Here is an 18,718-nt window from a genome sequence, read left to right on the forward strand (position 1 = left end):
ACATGTTCGTCCGTTCGTGAAAAATTCTCCTCACATGTTCTTGCATTCGTGAAAAATTATCCTTACATGCATCGTTCATTTTTATGTTCGCGAACAAATCTCCTTGCATGTACTATCTTTGTTCATCCCATCCTTTTTCGCATCATGTCTTATCCATATACCTGTATCTGCAATCACTCATGACAAGATGACATCAAATCCATAAACCTCCTAGTCTACCATGATGCATTGTTATTCATTTTCAGGTGCAGGTGACTGGGAGAGAGGACAAGGCTATGAAACTATACAAGGCAAGTTTCAAGCTGGGATGTGGGCTTCGGGCACTGTTGGTGAAATTGCACAAAGTTCACTAGGATACTAAGATGGACTATCTAGATCAATAGTGACTACCTGCAGGATCTGGATCAGCTAGAGGGCATATCTGCGCAATTTCTGGAGGGAAACAATGTGGGCTACAGAGGGGCTTGGTAGAAAAAACTACGCAATTATTATAGGGAGGAAGCAATGGGAAACAGGAGGTTTAGAAGCAAAAATTGCGCAATTCCTGGAGGGAGTTGGTAGCGGGTTGCGGGATGCATGGAAATAAAAACTCCGTAATTCCTAGAGGGAGTTGGCTACGGGGTTGATGGCAACAAAAACTGTGCAATTTCTAAGATGCTAACCTACTTAACACCTCTATGTAGTTTCTGAGCTGAGTGGGATGTCGGGCAACTAAGGGGCTTGCTCATGAAATATGTGTAGTTTTCTAGCTGAGAAGTCAGTCGGCTAACTAGGTGGTTGGCTCGTAAAAATGCGCAAATTTATTAGGCAGATAGGGACGAACACTGGTTGTTTGTCCAACCTATCTACACAATTTCCTCAGTTGCTATAGTGGGAAAGGTCTACAACTTTTGCGCAATTGTTTGGGGTAGTCAGTGTTGAGGTCACTACCTGGTGAAACTCTCCGGTTGACCAGCAGGAGGGTTGGTTGATTAGCTTGTGGGTAACACATATTTCAATGGATTGCTAAGAAACTTCTGTGCTATTCTATGTGATAGTTGGTTCGGTCACTTCCAGGATTGTGTAGTGCAGGTTTCCTAGTTGACAACCTTAGGTTCTGCGTAATTCCGAGTAGCAGTACATGTTGATTGAGTGTTGAAACTATGCAATGCAGCTCAGCGAGGGTCCGACTGTTGGAGGGTGATCCGGTCATTAGAGCTTCCACAAAATGGCTAAGTGTTTGAGTGATTGAACTTGTGCATGTGTGACCTTGCAAACACACACTCAAAATGACTTATTGATAAGACGCCTCAAACCAGCAAGACAACACATACTCAGTGTGACTGACTGATGGTGCGAGTGACAAGTGCGACGTTTGTGATGGATCATTGAATGACTGTGACGACGCTTATGTAATAGTTCTTACAACTTCATTTGTGAGTGCGACAAATGTTTACATAGCGAATAACAATTGCACACATGAAGCATGGACCTTGTGCATGAACAGAACATGGATGCAAGCATGGAATTGTGACTCTAGTGTTCCAGAACTATTTGTTTTAACACCCTTTTTTCCACCATTTTCCTCTTTTCCATCATCACTATCAACTCAATAAAGGAAATAAATCATAGATTTTGATAAGGTAACAACTCTTACATGTCTGATTTTTCATATGTGTTAATTTTCCTTATTGTTATATTAAAAAGTGCATTAGCTACAAAATTAACATGATTCTGCAACCATTTTATAAATCTGCAGCTACCTCCATTGTTCATGGGGTTCTGGTGCGCTAATGAAGAAACTAATAATATGGGTAGTTGAGGATCGATCCCCTCATTGATCTCCTCCTATTCGCTCGAGCCAATTCGCCAAAGGAATCACACAATGGCATGGTCAAAGATACAGGTCAACAGGTAGCAGCAACAGTCCAGGAATACCATGTTTTCTGGATTTGCTTTCCAAATCGCAAATCGAAAAAATAAAACTTTTCATATTTAGTTTCATATTTGAATTAGGATTGAACATCAGGCCTATAGGCATAGAAGTCTCAACTGATTGAGCACACATTTTATATAAATATGTATGCTCTGTAAATGATATCAGGGAGGAAGAATTAAGTTAATCGCTGAAGAAATTGTGAACTAGAACTTCGTGCTTATTTTAGTTTGAAGCTACCTTTCTAATTCGATGTGTATGTGATTGTGAATTGTACCTACTACATGCGGGGGGCCCCTACAGACAGTCAAGCTTTTTAGTTTTATTTCATTTCATTGCTTTTTGTTATCACTACATTCTAGTTTAATTACTTCACTGTTTTCATTATTTCGTATAACTCAGAGTATATCATTTTCCATTTCGTATTTCATTATGCTTGCAGTCATTTAATAGATTAGTTATTCAAAGTTTGTCTCCTTATCATAGTTAATCTTTCCATGCTTTAGAGAATTAGAATTTGTATAATTCTACAGTCTGTAGTTAAAGATTTATTTCATACTCTTTAAGATCAAAATTTGTATATATATTTTGTAAACAAGCTTTTCCAATACTTTGTTTTCATAGCAGCAAACTGTTTATATAGATTCATAATTTTAGGATGAATAACATAAGACATTTTAGAATGACACTCAATTAGATATGATTTGGTAGATTAATCTAACAATAGCTTAACTCACATTTACTCTAGCAGTAGCTTAACTTTCACGTATTAAGTTGTAGAAATCTAACTCTAATGAAAATCTAGAAAACAATGAAAATCTCGAAACAAACATAACCATCATATTACTAGATGAAAGAATAGGATTCTAGCATATATAGTGCACCTCCACTTCATAATTTTACCAACTCCGGTCGATAATTTATGCTTTCAATTTAAGAACATTAAATTGACCAAACAGTGACCAACATGTAAAAAGTTATCTTTTGAACGGTCAAGCAAGGATGGTGCAAAGACTCAACATGAGCTCATGGGGTGAGCCCGAGTTCTTGAAAACATCAAGTTAAAACCCAAGGGAGGCTCTGAAATTGGATGCAGGCAAAAATTTTGGAGGGTTTTGTAGCCACTACAACATGTTGGCAAAAACAATTTAAAAGACCAAGGAAGGCTCTGAAATTGAGTGTAAGAAAAAAATTTGGACGATATTGCTGTAGCTACAACAAATTCCAATGGTCAATTTAAAGAGGTTTACGGGTGGGGAAAAAAAGAGTTGACGTGGATGAGACACATGGCAGTGTCAGATTGGGTGAAAATAAAGGTGGAAGGGTGATGCATTATGAAATTTCATGCTTACCTACCAAGCTTGCTTGACTGTGTTCCCAAATGCTGACGCAGTCACCAGGCTAGCCTGATAGTTGACGAGCCCATCTATCCTCTTCCGGAGGGATGCCTCCTATTACTTTATTAAACTTTAAGTCACCTATTCCCTATTCTCTTGTAGTTCAACCAGCTACGTCACACTCCTGGTCAATGAATTAGGTTCCTCCTCTGTATTTTGAATTAGTTTTACCACAGGCCTAGCCAATTGAGTACGAAAAAGTGTTGAATTTCCATACACTAGTTCAAAATGAGACTTATGAGTTGATATATTAGTGGTGACTCTATTAGCCCACAATGAAAATCTAAGTTGATAATTCCAATTCTTCTTGTTTTGTGCTATGATATTTTTGAGGATTCTGACCAACATCTTATTGGATGATTTAGCCAAGCCATTTCCATGTGGATAATAATTAGTCGAGTGTACCAAAATGATATTATATCTCTAATTAAAACTAATAAACTTGGAAGATTTGAAAACTTGAGCATTATCAGTAACTATCTTCCTTAGACAACCAAATCTTGCGAGAATGTTTTTCTCCATGAACTTAAGGTCCACTGTGTCAGTTGCATTCCTAACAGAGACAAATTCCACTCATTTGGTGAAATATTTTGCTACTATAATGATCAACTTATGTTTTCCACTGGATGGTGGATGAATTTCCCTGGTGAAATCTAGCCCCTATTATCTAAATATTTCCTCCACAAAAACTCAGATTAGAGGGAAGTGTGCAAACTTCTACTTTTTAGCAAATATTTGACATTCTTTATAAGCCTTCACTTGATTTTTCACATCACCATACAATTTAGGCCAATAGAAGCCAACCTTTAGAATCTCATGAGTTGCTAATTTCCAGTTGTAGTGTCCTCCACAAGCACAAGCATGAAATTCATCTATCATTTTGGGCACTTCTTCTTCAACAACACAAAGTAGAAAAACCCCTGCAAGATCCTTCCAATACAACTGACTGTTGGAGATAACCAATTTTTTTTGCTTGGAACCTTAAAGCTCTATAATTCAGACTATTTATCTCAGTTGGGAATTCCAAAAATAGAAAATAATTGACAATGAATTTATACCAATCAGAAATTAAATACTTCATTTCAATTTTTTGTAGTTCTCTTGTTGCACTTTCTTATTTTTCTTGCATTTTTGGTTCTAAACTTTTAGCCAACCATTTTGTACCTAATGCATGGAAATTTTCGTCTTATAAAGTCTTATCACATCCCTGACCCTTTACCAATTTTTTGGGCTTGATTTCCATGTCATATTCTTGAATTTTGTCTATCCACTTGCCTCTCTTTCCCTCACTCTCTCCCTGCGTGAGAACGTACTTTAAAAATACTATATGAATGTAAGAAATTAGCCTAGACTGTAAAATGTAAGTGTAAAAAATCCTTCAAGGCCTTGACCAGAGCATAGGCCTATTTTTCCAACATTGTCATACTTTAATTCTGTATCCCTCAATACTTGTCACAAAAATGCAACTTGATGTTTTTCCTCTTCTTCATTTTTTTGTAATAAGATAATTGCAACAATGTTAGGGGATGCAAAATAAAAGATAAGAAATGGCTTTTGATAATCGTGGCTAGCTAAGACTAGAACCTCTCCAGAGGTATTTTTGATCTTGGTAAGTGACTTATTATTCTAGAGTCCATTTTATGTTTCTGTCTTTCTTCATCATGTCTGTGGTTTCCCTCAAAATTGTAGCATAATTGGGCACAAACCTCCTCACTAAATTTATTCTACCTAATAAAATTTGTATCTCCTTTTTGTTCTTGGGAAAAGGGATGCTACTAATTTCTTCTACCCATTTAGGGTCCATTTTCACTCCTTCTCTTGACACTATATATCCCAATAGTTTTCCTTCTTTGAGGGAAAATTGACACTTGTTTGTGTTCATGGAAAACCATACTCCCTGCATTTCTCAAATGTGTGCTACAAGTGTTGTAAATGTTCTTCATCAAACTTTGAAAAATATGTTATGTCAACCAGGTAAATGACCACTTCTCCCCAAAAAAATCTATATCCATTTCCCTCTGAAACGTGGCCCTAGAATTCATGAGACCAAAAGGCATTCTATCATACATGGATGTCCCCCAAGGCATGGTGAAGGGTATCTTCTTCTGATCTTCAAGATGAACAACAAATTGGTTGTATCCAAAGAACCCATTGATCATAAAAAATCTTGATGATATCACCACTTTTTGCAAAATATAATCCATATTGGGCAAAGGGCAATTATATTTTAGATAATCCCTATTTAGGTTTCTAAATTCCACACAATATGATCTCTCCATTTTTCTTCCTAACAGGGACCAAATTAGCCACCCATTCTAAGTACCTCAAGGGTATGACGATCTTAGCTTGGACGGTTTTCATGATTTGTTTCTCTATCAAGAGGAGAAGAAGGAGATTTATTTGGCTAAGCTTCTTTTTGTGAGGTTTAATTCTTGATTTTAAAGGAATAATATGTTGAATGGTACTAGTATCATAAGTCATGAAATCATCATAGGACCAAGAAACAATATCAGCGTACTCTTTGAATAGGTTAAGATACTTTTGTTTGTATTCTTCTAGTATCCCCTTGGAAAACTTAATTACTTTAGGTTGATGTTTTGTGTCAATGCTACAATCTTTCTTATCCTCCTCATGCTCCTTGTTGGCTAATTTGGCTGCTACATCATTAATATCAAACAATATTTGCAATGGAACCAAACCCTTTGGGATTTTTTTTCCCTTTGATTGTAGTATTTTTTGCCTGACCATGGACTCCTCCATATGAACATGTTGTTGGAGATTGGATAAACCAATGCTCCCTATGTGTTTCATGGTATGTGCTTAACCGCCTCCCTTAGATCCGTTAACTCTGGCGATGTGTCTATTTACTAACACATGTGGATTTTGGTGTAACAACAATTGTGATTCCAAGAAGTGGTATTAGAACCAAAGGTCTCGAGTTCAAATAACACCCATCTCACGTTGGGGGGGATATTTTTGGACATTGGATAAACCAACTCTCCCCATGTGTTTCATGACATGTTCTTAACCGCCTCTCATGAATCCGTTAACTCTAGCGATGTGTTTGTTTACTAACACCTGCGGGTTTTGGTGTAATGACAATCATTATTCCAACACATGTTGTTCAAATCCTTCAATTTCCTATATATCTTCCCCCTCTTGTTCTATTACAAAGTTAGAAAATTCTCCAATTACATCAATAAATAGTTTAATTTGATCTTCGTCCTCAAAAATCTAGCAATATTTTACATTGTCTGGCACCGAAGGTTTGTGCCTAACCTCAAATTCATACCTGAGTAGGGGATTTCGTGGTGGCTTTAAACTTCTAGTTGTTGTTGCTAGGCAATCAACCATTCTATTTTTCTCTCTCAGAAGAAATAGAATGTTAAATTCCAAAAAGAAATTTTCAATCAGGTCCCATACCTCGTTCTTGTAAGATTTTAACCTGGGACGTATGGTTTGATTGCCTAGCAACAACAATCAGTTAAGAATCCCCAAAAATTGTCAAACATTCAGTTTTTAGATTTCTAGTAGCTTGTAGCGTTAGCACCAATGCTTCATATTCAACAATGTTATTTTTAGTGTAAAATTCCAACTTGTATGCAAGAGGGATGATATTACCTTCAAGGGATATCAACAATACTCCTACTCCATTTCCTTCCTTAAAGGATCCATCAAAGTATAATTTCCAAACACATTCAACTTTCATTTGTTGCTCGTCGACCCGTGAGGGAATTTTCACTTGGGTTTCTTCCATAATCCGTTCATCCATTTATAACTAAAGACATTAAAAATAATTTTATTGGCCATGTATTGGTAAGTTGTTGTATTTTTATACCCTAGTGATAGTTTTTAGAAACATGGACTCTTTATATAGTTTGTGTTCTTCTCCACCAAACACCCGGATAGTGGCATGTGTGAGGTAAATTTTTATGGACCCTCCAAGCTTCATTCCCCATGATCTGGAGAGAATCATACCAAATCATGCAGGGATATCTGTAAGCATGATATCCTTTACTACATTGTAACACCATCTACCCACACTTACCCAAGATTACTAGTCCACACTTTATAAACCTTCCTAATGTGCTACAAGACCTCTAAGAGCTAACCAACCACTCCAAGTGCCCAACCCCTGAGTTAACTTAGAGTTTTACTGAACTATACCCCCAATCACTCCCATGAAAAGACCTCCATATGGCTAAAACCCTCTAGTCACTCCCATAGGCTTGCTTCCTAGCGACTGCAATCTTTTCCAACTAGTTATGTCCTAGTGACTGCAGTCTTTTCTAGCCAATGTTGTCTTAACGACTGTGAAATTTAATACACTTTTTAAGGGTAGGACCCATGCCTCTACCCATAACTTAATGAAAAAATCTAAAGTGATAAATAACAAGAAGACAAGGTCTCTAATGCAAGAGCTAAACAAGGACCTGACAAGAATCATCCTAACCATGAAAGTAATTTCATCAAACACATATTAAACATGTAACGTACAGGTCATAAAAACACATATGAACATAGGGGCCTCATACTTATTTGGGATTCTTCAATAATATTTGATGTCATCTCACAATAGTTTCATTGTCATTTATTATCTCATACATTCATTTACATCTCATTTTCTACTAAAAACATGATGAGAGCCATAACCAGAGTTTGTCACAAAACCATTCTTACAATGAACATATAACCAAATAAATATCAATGATATAACAACAATTAAATACACATAATATCAAGTATAAATACTCATAAAGTACAGGAGGAAAAATCTCTTATTAACATATGCAAAAGCTAACCAAGTCAGTGACTTCCACGTACCACGCACTCATAGATTGGTCTGAACCAAATATTTCTTTTAGCCAATCACCCATGTGCCATATTCCAAGCATGAATGTTGGACTCACAAAAAAACCAACCATGCTTCTCATGCATTACTGCATATCCCACCAAAACAAATCAAGGATTTCTAGGACCGATGCAAGCAATACAACCAGGATTTACTGTATATCCCACCAAGGTCTTCTTAGGCCCAAAAAAGAAACTTACACTACCAATATTTACCGCATGCCCACCATATATCATTCCAGGGATCACTAGGCCTATACAAGCATGGATTCCTCTGGATCTCTTCATCTAAATTTTTAGGAATTTTCCTCTCCACACTGAGGCTTTACCAGATATACCACCATATACCAATCCAAGGATTACTCGACCTTTGGTGATTTTCATGAGACCACCCCACTCAGTTTCAAAACTATCCAACAATCCAACTCAACTAAGTAAGAGAAACCCCATTGCACCATGGCTCCATAAATGGCAACGCAAGGTAGAAAGCCACAATCACACTTGGAAAAACCCATGCTAATCGCAACAAGAGAACCAAATATACACATGCATGCCAAAACTAGCAAGGCAATCATACATGAAAATCAATACTTGCAAGTAATCTCATTTTAGCCACTTGATCCAACTCTTCCTTTCTTGTTCTTTGATTCCCTTTGCTTTCTTGTCCTTCCTTTTTCTTCCTTCCTCCAATGCTAGAGTGCTCCAAGAATGCTCTAAGTGTATGAGAGAATAGAGAGAGCTCTACGCTGAAACTGACAGAAGGTTGTGAACTAATCCTCATAAGCCTTTTTATTAATAACGCCTCTACTTTCTTCAATTTCCATTATTTTTCCTTCATTTTCCTGCACACATGTAATCTGTGATATTTCAACCTAATTTTCTCCTAATTTCCTTTATTTTGATAAATAGAATTCCAATTAATGCCTCTTGCCTTTCCAAAGCCTTTACCATTTTCTTTTCCAATTTCCTCTTAGCCATAATAAACCAAATGAACACCCACTAGGATTTTTTCCCCATCATTGATCTTGCAAAGTGTGTCCCCAGATATTGGTTTATTTTTCCTTCATTAACTTTATTACATGGATTTTTAACCTAGGTTGTTGAAATATGGAAACAAGAATATTCCAATTTAATTTGTCTTTGAATTAAATTGTGAATTAAAATCTAATTTAGTCTTAACAGCTACTTGGAAATAATTAATTAATTTATTTTAAATTAATTAGTTGGAGAAATTCAAGTTAGAAGTCTTTCTGAAGTCATGCAAGAGCTATCCCTTAAATCAAGGAGATGAGATTGAGTTATATTTGAGTTGTAATTAGTTAAATCAGTTTATTGAGTTAAGTCCAGTTAGATTAGTTCCAAACTATTTGAGGAACTAATGGTGAGTTAACAATCAGTTGATGCATTAATGCACTCAACTAGTGCTACTCTAGTTAACTGAAGATTCCCTCATCAGAAACTCATGCATGTCTATTCTGAGAAAGACCAAGTTGAGATTAATGTTGAAGGATAGTGTACTATCAGTTTCATGTGTTTTCTCAAGTAGAAAACTTATGCATGCAGTCAAGGATTCATCCTTGAGGATTGTGTAGTTTTGAAGGTTTGTTTTTCCACTTGGTAATAGGCTAATCATCCAAAAGGAACAATGCAAGGAAATAGGAGCTTTGAGGGCAGAGATGAAGGCTAGAGAAAAGCCAAGATTGCCTGTGAGCATCTTTGAGGATTGTACTGAGAGCCGGCTAGCTGTGAGAGCTAAGGCTTTGTACAATTCCTATGTATTTCCACCTTGTATGATAATACAATAGTGTGGGGTTTTTATCTGACACTTTCCCCAAAGTATTTTGATGTGTATTGTGCCATTGATTCTTCTTCTTCTGGCTATATTATTCAGCTTGATCTTTGAGCTTCCGCAAATTGATAGTAGAAGTAGGGTATAGTGTTTTGTTTTGATTTATATTGCATTATCAGGTTAACCTATCACAAATTTTCTACATGGTATCAGAGCTGTGAACGGTATACTGAGAAGAGAATTTGAAGTTTGAAGTTCGGGGTTGCAAGTGCAAATCAAATTCATATCATAATTCAAAGCTGGTCAATGGCGTTCTATGGCTTGAGACTTGAGTATGCCTTGTAAGGTAGCTCAAATTACATAGCATGGAAAGATAGAATGGAGGTTGTATTAGAAGACAATGGCTTGAAGGAATTCATTGATCAAGAAATCCCAAAGCCAGCTTCAACTAATGCAAAAGAGTTGGTTGAGTGGAAGAAGTGTGTGGCGAAGGCAAGACTGATCATCCATGAGGGAGTTCAAGACCATAGTGTCTCGAGTCTCCATGGGAAAGATACTTCATTTTCAGTATGGAAGACATTGAAGGACCTCTACCAGAATAGTAGCGATCAGAGGAAATTGACCCTCAAGGATAAGCATCAAACAATCAAGATGGAGAAGGGTGATACTATTTCAACATATGTAAACAAGCTCACAACCTGTAGAGACGAGCTTGGTAGTGTGGGAATAAATACTACCGATAATGATATGTGGAGCCTCGCTCTCCTTGGTCTTCTAAAGAGTTGGAATAACTACCATCACTCTGTGAATGGAAGGGAGAAACTGCCGGATTGGGAACGACTAGGGTTAGATATTATGCAGGAGGATATCAGGAGGATCACACAAGATGGTTTTACATCCAGGAATGATGATGAAGAAAATCTGGCCTTAGCAAGTAAGGCAAGGAAAGGGAAGGGGAAGGATTACCATTTCAATCGAATTCTTCTCATCGAGGGAAGAAGGGTGACATGTCTAAAGTAAGATGCTTTAATTGTCACAAGATGGGACATTATGTGACTAATTTCCTGTCAGAGAAGTCCAAGAAGGGATCCTCAGAAGGATTAGAAGGTGAGGCATTAGCCTCTCAGTTCAAAATGGACTTTACCGTCGTCGCCTGCATGGTGTCATCGATGATGGGTTGTGTCTGGTAGCTTGATAGTGGAGCCTCATTCCACATGATCGGTGATAAAAAATTATTCAGTGCCTTGGAGGAGAAAGACCTCAAGATGCGCATAGAGATGGGTGACGATGGAAGGTATAGTGTTTCAAGAGTGGGCATGGTTGCTTTTCAGAGGGAGCATGGAGCTCCTCTCACCTTGACAGATGTGGTGTATGTGCCTAGACTGAAGAAGAACATGATATCAGCCACGATGTTGGAGGAAAAAGGCTACGATGTTGTCTTCAGTAAAGGGAAGGAATTCATAAGACACATAGCCACGGGTTAGACCAAGAGGATAGGGATTCAGGTGAAGAATCTCTATAAACTAGAGGTAGATGATTGTGCAACATTAAGTACGAAAACAGAATTGGTGCAAAGCCAAGACATTGATGAGTTGTGGCACAGGCGGTTGGGCCATTTGCATCATGGGGCTTTGAAGATAATGCAATAGATATCTACAAGACTTCCCAAAGGTAAACGTGAGAAAGTTGACACATGCAAAGGTTGTACCTTGGGAAAGTACACCAAGTCTTCCTTTCATCATCGGACAGTTGAGTGGAGGCTATCTTAGAGAGAGTTCATACTGATTTGTGTGGACCATTATCAACAACATCCATAGTGAAGCAAAGATATTATGTGATTTTCATTGATGACTCTTGTTGTAAATGCTGGATTTATTTCATGTAGAAGAAGTACCAAACCTTCAAAAAGTTTTTTGAGTTGAAAGCTTTGGTCGAGAAAGAGTCAGAGAAGAAGATTAAGGCCTTGAGAAGCGACAACGATGGAGAATATGTCTCTCAGTAATTTAAGGAATTTTGTGTAGTGGAAGGAATTAAACGAGAGTTGATGTCACCTCATAACCCACAGCAAAATGGGGTGGCCGAGAGGAAGAACATAACTATTTAGGGGCAGCACGGGCAATGCTGCAAGACCAAGGCCTACCACTTCACTTGTGGGCTGAGGCATGTAACACAAAGGTCTATTTGTAGAATAGAAGCCCACATAACATACTTGAGATGAAGACACCAGAGGAAGCTTTCTACAGTAACAGACCAGATGTGGGTCACTTCAGGATCTTTGGCTCATCAGTATATTTCCATGTGACAAAGGATGCATGGAAGAAGCTTGAGCCGACAGCATAGTTGGGGATATTTGTGGGGTACACTGATACACCTCAAAACTATCAAGTGTACTTGCCTACCAGTCAGAGGACAGTGATTTACAGAGATCTCAAGTTTGATGAGTAGAAGGCCATGTGAGTTTCCCTTGAGAGGGAGATCCAACTATAGGTTGTGGAGGAACTATTGGTTCGTAAGGAGGAGGAGCCTCAGATTGATGCGAAGAAGCCGCATGTAGAGGTTCTAGGAGTGGATACATCCACTCAAGTAGAGTCTTCCAGAGATGGACAGAAGCACAGAAGAGAAGCTGACAGATTGTTGGAGGATGGGAGAGAGAATGTGGGAGCACCATCTTCTCAGCGTAGACAGAGGAGGTCACCTGAGAGGTACACTGGATACATGGCCCTTGCTGGGGAATGTGTTCAGACTGAGCCATCTTCCTTTGAGGAAGCAGTGCAATAGCTGATTCGGGTTGATGCTATGGTGGAGTATGACTCCATAGTTCGTAACAGTGTTTGGGATGTGGTTCCGAGACCGGAGAACAAGTTAGTTGTGAGTTCCCATTGGCTTTACAAGGTAAAGCAAGCTACTGATGGTAGTGTGGAGAAGCATGAGGCAATATTTGTTTCTCGTGGCTTTTCACAAGTCGAGGGGATTAACTATGATGAGGCTTTTGATCCTGTTGCAAGGTACTCATCTATCAGATCTATGTTGGCACTATTAGTACAGATGGGTTGGAAGATCCATCAAATGGATGTGAAGACTGCATTCGTCAATGGTTAGATTGAGGAAGAGGTGTACATAGAGCAGCCAAAAGGTTCTGAGACCTGATCGTGAGTCGCATGTGTGCCAACTCAAGAGAGCGTTGTACGGGCCGAAGCAAGCACCTTGTGCTTGGTACACCAGGATAGACAACTACTTCGCCAGGTTAGGCTTCACAAAGAGTGAAGCGGATGTGAACCTGTACCACATCGGGGTGAAAGGTAAGTTGTTGATCATCATAATTTATGGTGATGATCTCATATTGACTGGTGATTATCAGTTGATTGTGTCTTGTAAGGAGGACCTTGCAAGAGAATTCGAGATGAAAGACATGGGTCTCATGTATTACTTCCTTGGCATGGAAGTGTGGTAGAAGGATGGCGAGTTGTTTGTGTGTCAAGGCAAGTATTCCAACGCAATACTCAGGGGATTCCACATGGAGAATTGCAAGCCCATGTAGACTCCTCTAGTACATAACTGGAGGAAGGAGGTTGCTACTTCAATAGAAGTGGTAGAGGCTACTGTGTACAGGCAGCTTGTGGGTTCACTGATGTAATTAATGAACACACGACCAGATTTATGCTATGTGGTGAACCAGCTGAGTCAAGCGATGGTTCAGCCTACCAAGATGTTTTGGAAGGCAGCAAAGCATGTATTGAGATACCTCAGAGGCACATCTCAGTATGGATTATGATACAGACGGATAGAGGGAGTGAAGATACAGGGCTTCACTGATGCAGATTGGGAAGGGAGTCCATCAAATTAGAAGAGCACATCAGGAGGGATTTTCAACCTTGGGTCAGCGGAAGTTTCTTGGTATAGTAGGAAACAGAGGTCGGTTTCACTCAGCTCAGCAGAGGTAGAATACATGGTTGTAAGTCAGGCAGCATGTGAGGCCATATGGATGCGGCAAATCATAGTTGATCTGTTTGATTAGAGGATGGATCCAACCGTGATCTATTGTGATAATAAGAGTTGTATCAAACTCTCTGGGAATCTAGTATTTCATGATAGGTCCAAGCACATCGATATCCGATATCATCATCTCAGAGACTGTTTAGTGAGGAGGATCATGTTGTTGCAGTGTATTTCAACAGAGGAGCAAGATGTTGACATTTTGACAAAGGCATTGTCAAAGTGTAAATTTGAGTTCCATAGAGATAGGATCAGAGTGGCAGATAATCCCTTTCTTTTTAAGAGGGAGTGTTGAAATATGGCAACAAGAATATTCCAATTTATTTTTTCCTTTAATTAAATTGTGAATTCAAATTGAATTTAGTCTTAACAGCTGCTTGGAAATAATTAATTTATTTATTTTAAATTAATTAGTTGGAGAAATTCAAGTTAGAAGTCTTTCTGAAGTCATGCAAGAGTTATCCCTTAAATTAAGGATATAAGATTGAGTTATATTTGAGTTTTAATTAGTTAACTCAGTTTACTGAGTTAAGTCCAGTTAAATTAGTTCCAAACTATTTGAGGAACTAATAGTGAGTTAACAGTCAGTTGATGCAGTAATGCACTCAACTAGTGCTACTCTAGTTAACTAAAGATTCCCTCATCAGAAACTCATGCATTTCTATTCTGAGAAAGACCCAGTTGAGATTAATGTTCAAGGATAGTGTACTATCAGTTGCATGTGTTTTCTCATGGAGAAAACTCATGCATGCAATTAAGGATTCATCCTTGAGGATTGCGCAGTTTTGAAGGTTTGTTTTTCCACTTGGTAATAGGCTACTCATCCACAAGGAACAATGTAAGGAAATAGGAGCCTGGAGGGAAGAGAGGAAGGCTGGAGAGAAGCCAAGATTTCCTGTGAGCATCTGTGAGGATTGTACTGAGTGGCTAGTTGTGAGAGCTAAGGCTTTGTATAATTCCTATGTATTTCCACCATGTATGATAATACAATAGTGTGGGGTTTTTATTTAAGACTTTCCCCAAAGTATTTTCATGTGTATTGTGCCATTGATTCTTCTTCTTCTGGTTATATTGTTCAGCTTGATATTTAAGCTTCTACAAATTGATAATAGAAATAGGTTATAATATTCTACTTTGATTTATATTGCATTATCTGGCTAACCTATCACATATTTTCTACACAGGCATATTATAAACCCATCACCCTTAAGGGAAAATTGTCCTTAGTGTTCAACGAGACCCACAATGAGAAAGACCATTGAAAACCAAAACATACTGTCCATGGAGCTTTATAGATTAGATCATTGTAGTATTTACAATGAAGAACCTGTTGAGAATCAAAGAAACATAGAAACATGAAAACCATACCGCTTATTGGAGCTTTATAACATAATTCATTGTGGTATTTACATCCATATCCATATATACATATACCCAAATGCAACATCAAAACATATATCAAAAGACATCCGCTCAACTACCAAATAAAGAAGGATACATAGCCCACATTTGATGAACCATCTCCCATGTAGCTTCATGAGTGCCAAAGTGCTTCCGCTACACTTTAACTTATTCAATTGCTCGGTTTCTGGCATGACCACCTTTCTCTACAAAATGCATTGAGGTTCTAGTTAAAATTCTCCTTCTAGCTCCACTTGTAATATAGACCAATCAATAACATGATCAACATCCTTTACATACCTATTAAGAAATGAAACCTGGAAAATATCGTGGAATTTCATTGTCTGAGGAAGTGTAAGTCTGTAGGCCATTGGTCCAATCCTCTCAAGGATCGCGAAAGGCTCACAGTACCCAGGTTTCAACTACGCACATGACCCAATCACACAAATACACATGTTCCCCAACTTGAAACTCCTTAAATTCCTTGTGTTGGTATGCATAAATTTTCTTCCTGTCCTGTGGCACCTTTATATTTTTTTTTATAAGCTGCATTTCATGTTCCATTTCTACTAACATTTTTGGTCCATTCAAAACACTGTTCACTGGATCACTCCAATTGATAGGTGTATTACAACTCCACCCATAGGGTGCTTCAAATAGAATCATCCTTAGTGACTCTTTATAACCATTGTTGTAAGAAAACTGGACTATTGGAAGTTACTCTTCCCACTTTCACTATTAATGCATAACATACATTCTCAACATGTCCTCCAAAATTATATTGAACTTCTTTGTCTCTTGATATGTCCATGAATGATAAGCTAGAATGGAGGCCAATTTTATACTCAAACGTGCAAATAACCCTTCCAAAATTTGGAGGTGAACTTAGCATCCCTGGCTAACAAAATATTCTTCAGAAGACCATGCAACCTCACTATCCTCGTGATGAAAACATGTGCCACATCACTAGATGAATACATAGACTTCACCACAATGAGGTTTGCTACCTTTGTTAACGTGTCCACCACAACCATGATAGAATAATTTTGTCTAGATGTCCTCATAAAACTGTAATGAAATCCATGGCAATGACCTCCCATTTCAACTTTGGAATCGAAATTGGAAGTAGTAGACCACACAAATGATTACATTTTGCTTTTGCATGTTGAAAATCAAAGCATCTAGACAAATTATGCCACTTCTTCAGCTTCGATCAATAGTATAATTTCTTCACTGCTATAAATGTCTTTGGTATCCTAGGTGGCGTAAATATGAGTTTACATGAAATTCTCTCAAGATAAGCTTCATGCTCTCGCTCTTGTTCGACACGTAGATCTTCTCCATAAATATGATCAAACCATCTGCTATGAGACAGTAGTACAAATACTGATCACTTGTACCTTAATGGTGTATGCTGTGCCTAAGCTCCATATACCTATCATCCTGCTATCCTTTGTATAATATCTGATCCTATAAATATGTCCCATAAGAACTCATAGCTACTATATGATTCACTTTCACTCTTTTGCTAAGATCATATACAACCTTGTTTTCCTTTCCCTTAATGTTCCTGCTCTCGAAACCAAGCTCACTGATCACGGCGAGGCATCTAGCTTGAGTGGAACTCAAATTCGGTTGGTCAAATAGGTACCTCAATCCACTCTAGTCATTTTTCAATACAAACCTCTTGCCAAAAATATAGTGCCTCGATATCTTCAAATCATGGATGGTCACTGCCAACTCAAGATCATGTGTCACATAGTTATGCTCATGCTCATTCAGTTTCCTTGATCCGTAACATACCACTTGTCCCTTTGTTGGAAACAATGTTAATACTTAGAGGGGGGTGAATCAATATTAAGGCTAATTTTCAATTCTTTTAGGTAAATTTACTTTTCTCATTCAAACTTGGAAACCATCCATATCATCAATAATAACATATAATATGGAAGTAATGTGAAATCAACATACAAGCACACACCATGAGCATCATACACATGAAACACAATTTTTTACGTGGAAACCCTTGCGTGGGAAAAACAACCAAATATTGTTATTGTTATTGATGTAAAATATGAGAACCTATTATATTACATCAATATATTTTGTGAGGCACCACTCATAAGAAGAATCAACTCCCTTTGATTGTTTGCAAGAACCCACTAGCAGGAAGAACCAACTCCATTCTTTTGTAGACACATGTCCAGCTTACTAGAAGCACCATGTGAAGCACCAACTTCCTGGATTTGTTGCAAGAATAAACTTGCAACTCCTTGGATTTATGCAAGAACCAACTTGCAAGAGGCACCAACCCCCAAGCCTTCTTAAGCAGCCACTATCAAAGGAAGCACAAACTTCCTATATGTAGACTCCAACCCACACTTAGCAGGGAACTTAATGTTCTCTGTAATTGGCAAGGACACTATCTAATATTAGCTCTGTTCAGTGCACAACCTTGCTCACTCTACTCATTTGACAATATCCCCATCATCTTCTCAACAACAGTCACCCATCACAACTACTCGCAACACTCTATTATTCTCAGCCCTCTGCATGATCTGCAACAACTCATTTTTCCACTAACAACACTCACCAACACACACAGGCCATGTAGTCCTCTCTACACTATGATCTTCGACTGCATATAGTAAGCTCTCAGACTCTTTTATTCATCAGGCCATCTCATCCTTGCACATCGTAGCACTCTCTTTCTCAACCTTCTTCACGCACCACGAGCACCTTTGACCTCTCTAAGGAAACTCTCACTCTCTTTGGGTCTCTCTTCTACATAGGCACTCTCCCCCTTTCACAGCAGAACAAGATCACTTCACCTCATGCATAACCGCATACTCACAATAATGAGCTCTCCACACAACTTACTCTACAATGTTGTATTCCACATTTTCTCAACTAGGCTTCTTTGTTTTGTTCCTCTGCTAATCACTGATCAATGTTGCCACTCCTATCCTATATTCACACTTCCTGAGTGTACTTCGACATGGATTTTTCATTTTTCTATCGTGTCTAACATGGTCTCTACCATTGTATTAAACATGATAACGGGAACCTGTCTATTTCTCCATATTGAGAATTAATTCTTACTTCACCTGCACACTTCAATAAGGAATCGTCCTTTTTGTGGAAAAATTTCCTATCACTGAGGCTCTCCATGCTTATTAATGGTTTCACACAACTTGGTTGTTCTTGGACAAGGATTCTTTGTGCACTGTTGTACTCATTACCTTGTCTCACCGCTTTCTATAGATCCATATAACTCCATAAACCAAATCCTCTGATTTGTATTTGTTCTTTAGCTTCCAACCTATTCATCCAATTAGCTCACTGGGGTGTGCATCAGAGAACATAGATGGA

This window comes from Pinus tabuliformis, chromosome 6, assembly GCF_031772625.1.
Source record: "Pinus tabuliformis cultivar Carrire ecotype Pingquan chromosome 6, CPIR1, whole genome shotgun sequence".
In the NCBI taxonomy this organism is placed as follows: domain Eukaryota; kingdom Viridiplantae; phylum Streptophyta; class Pinopsida; order Pinales; family Pinaceae; genus Pinus; species Pinus tabuliformis.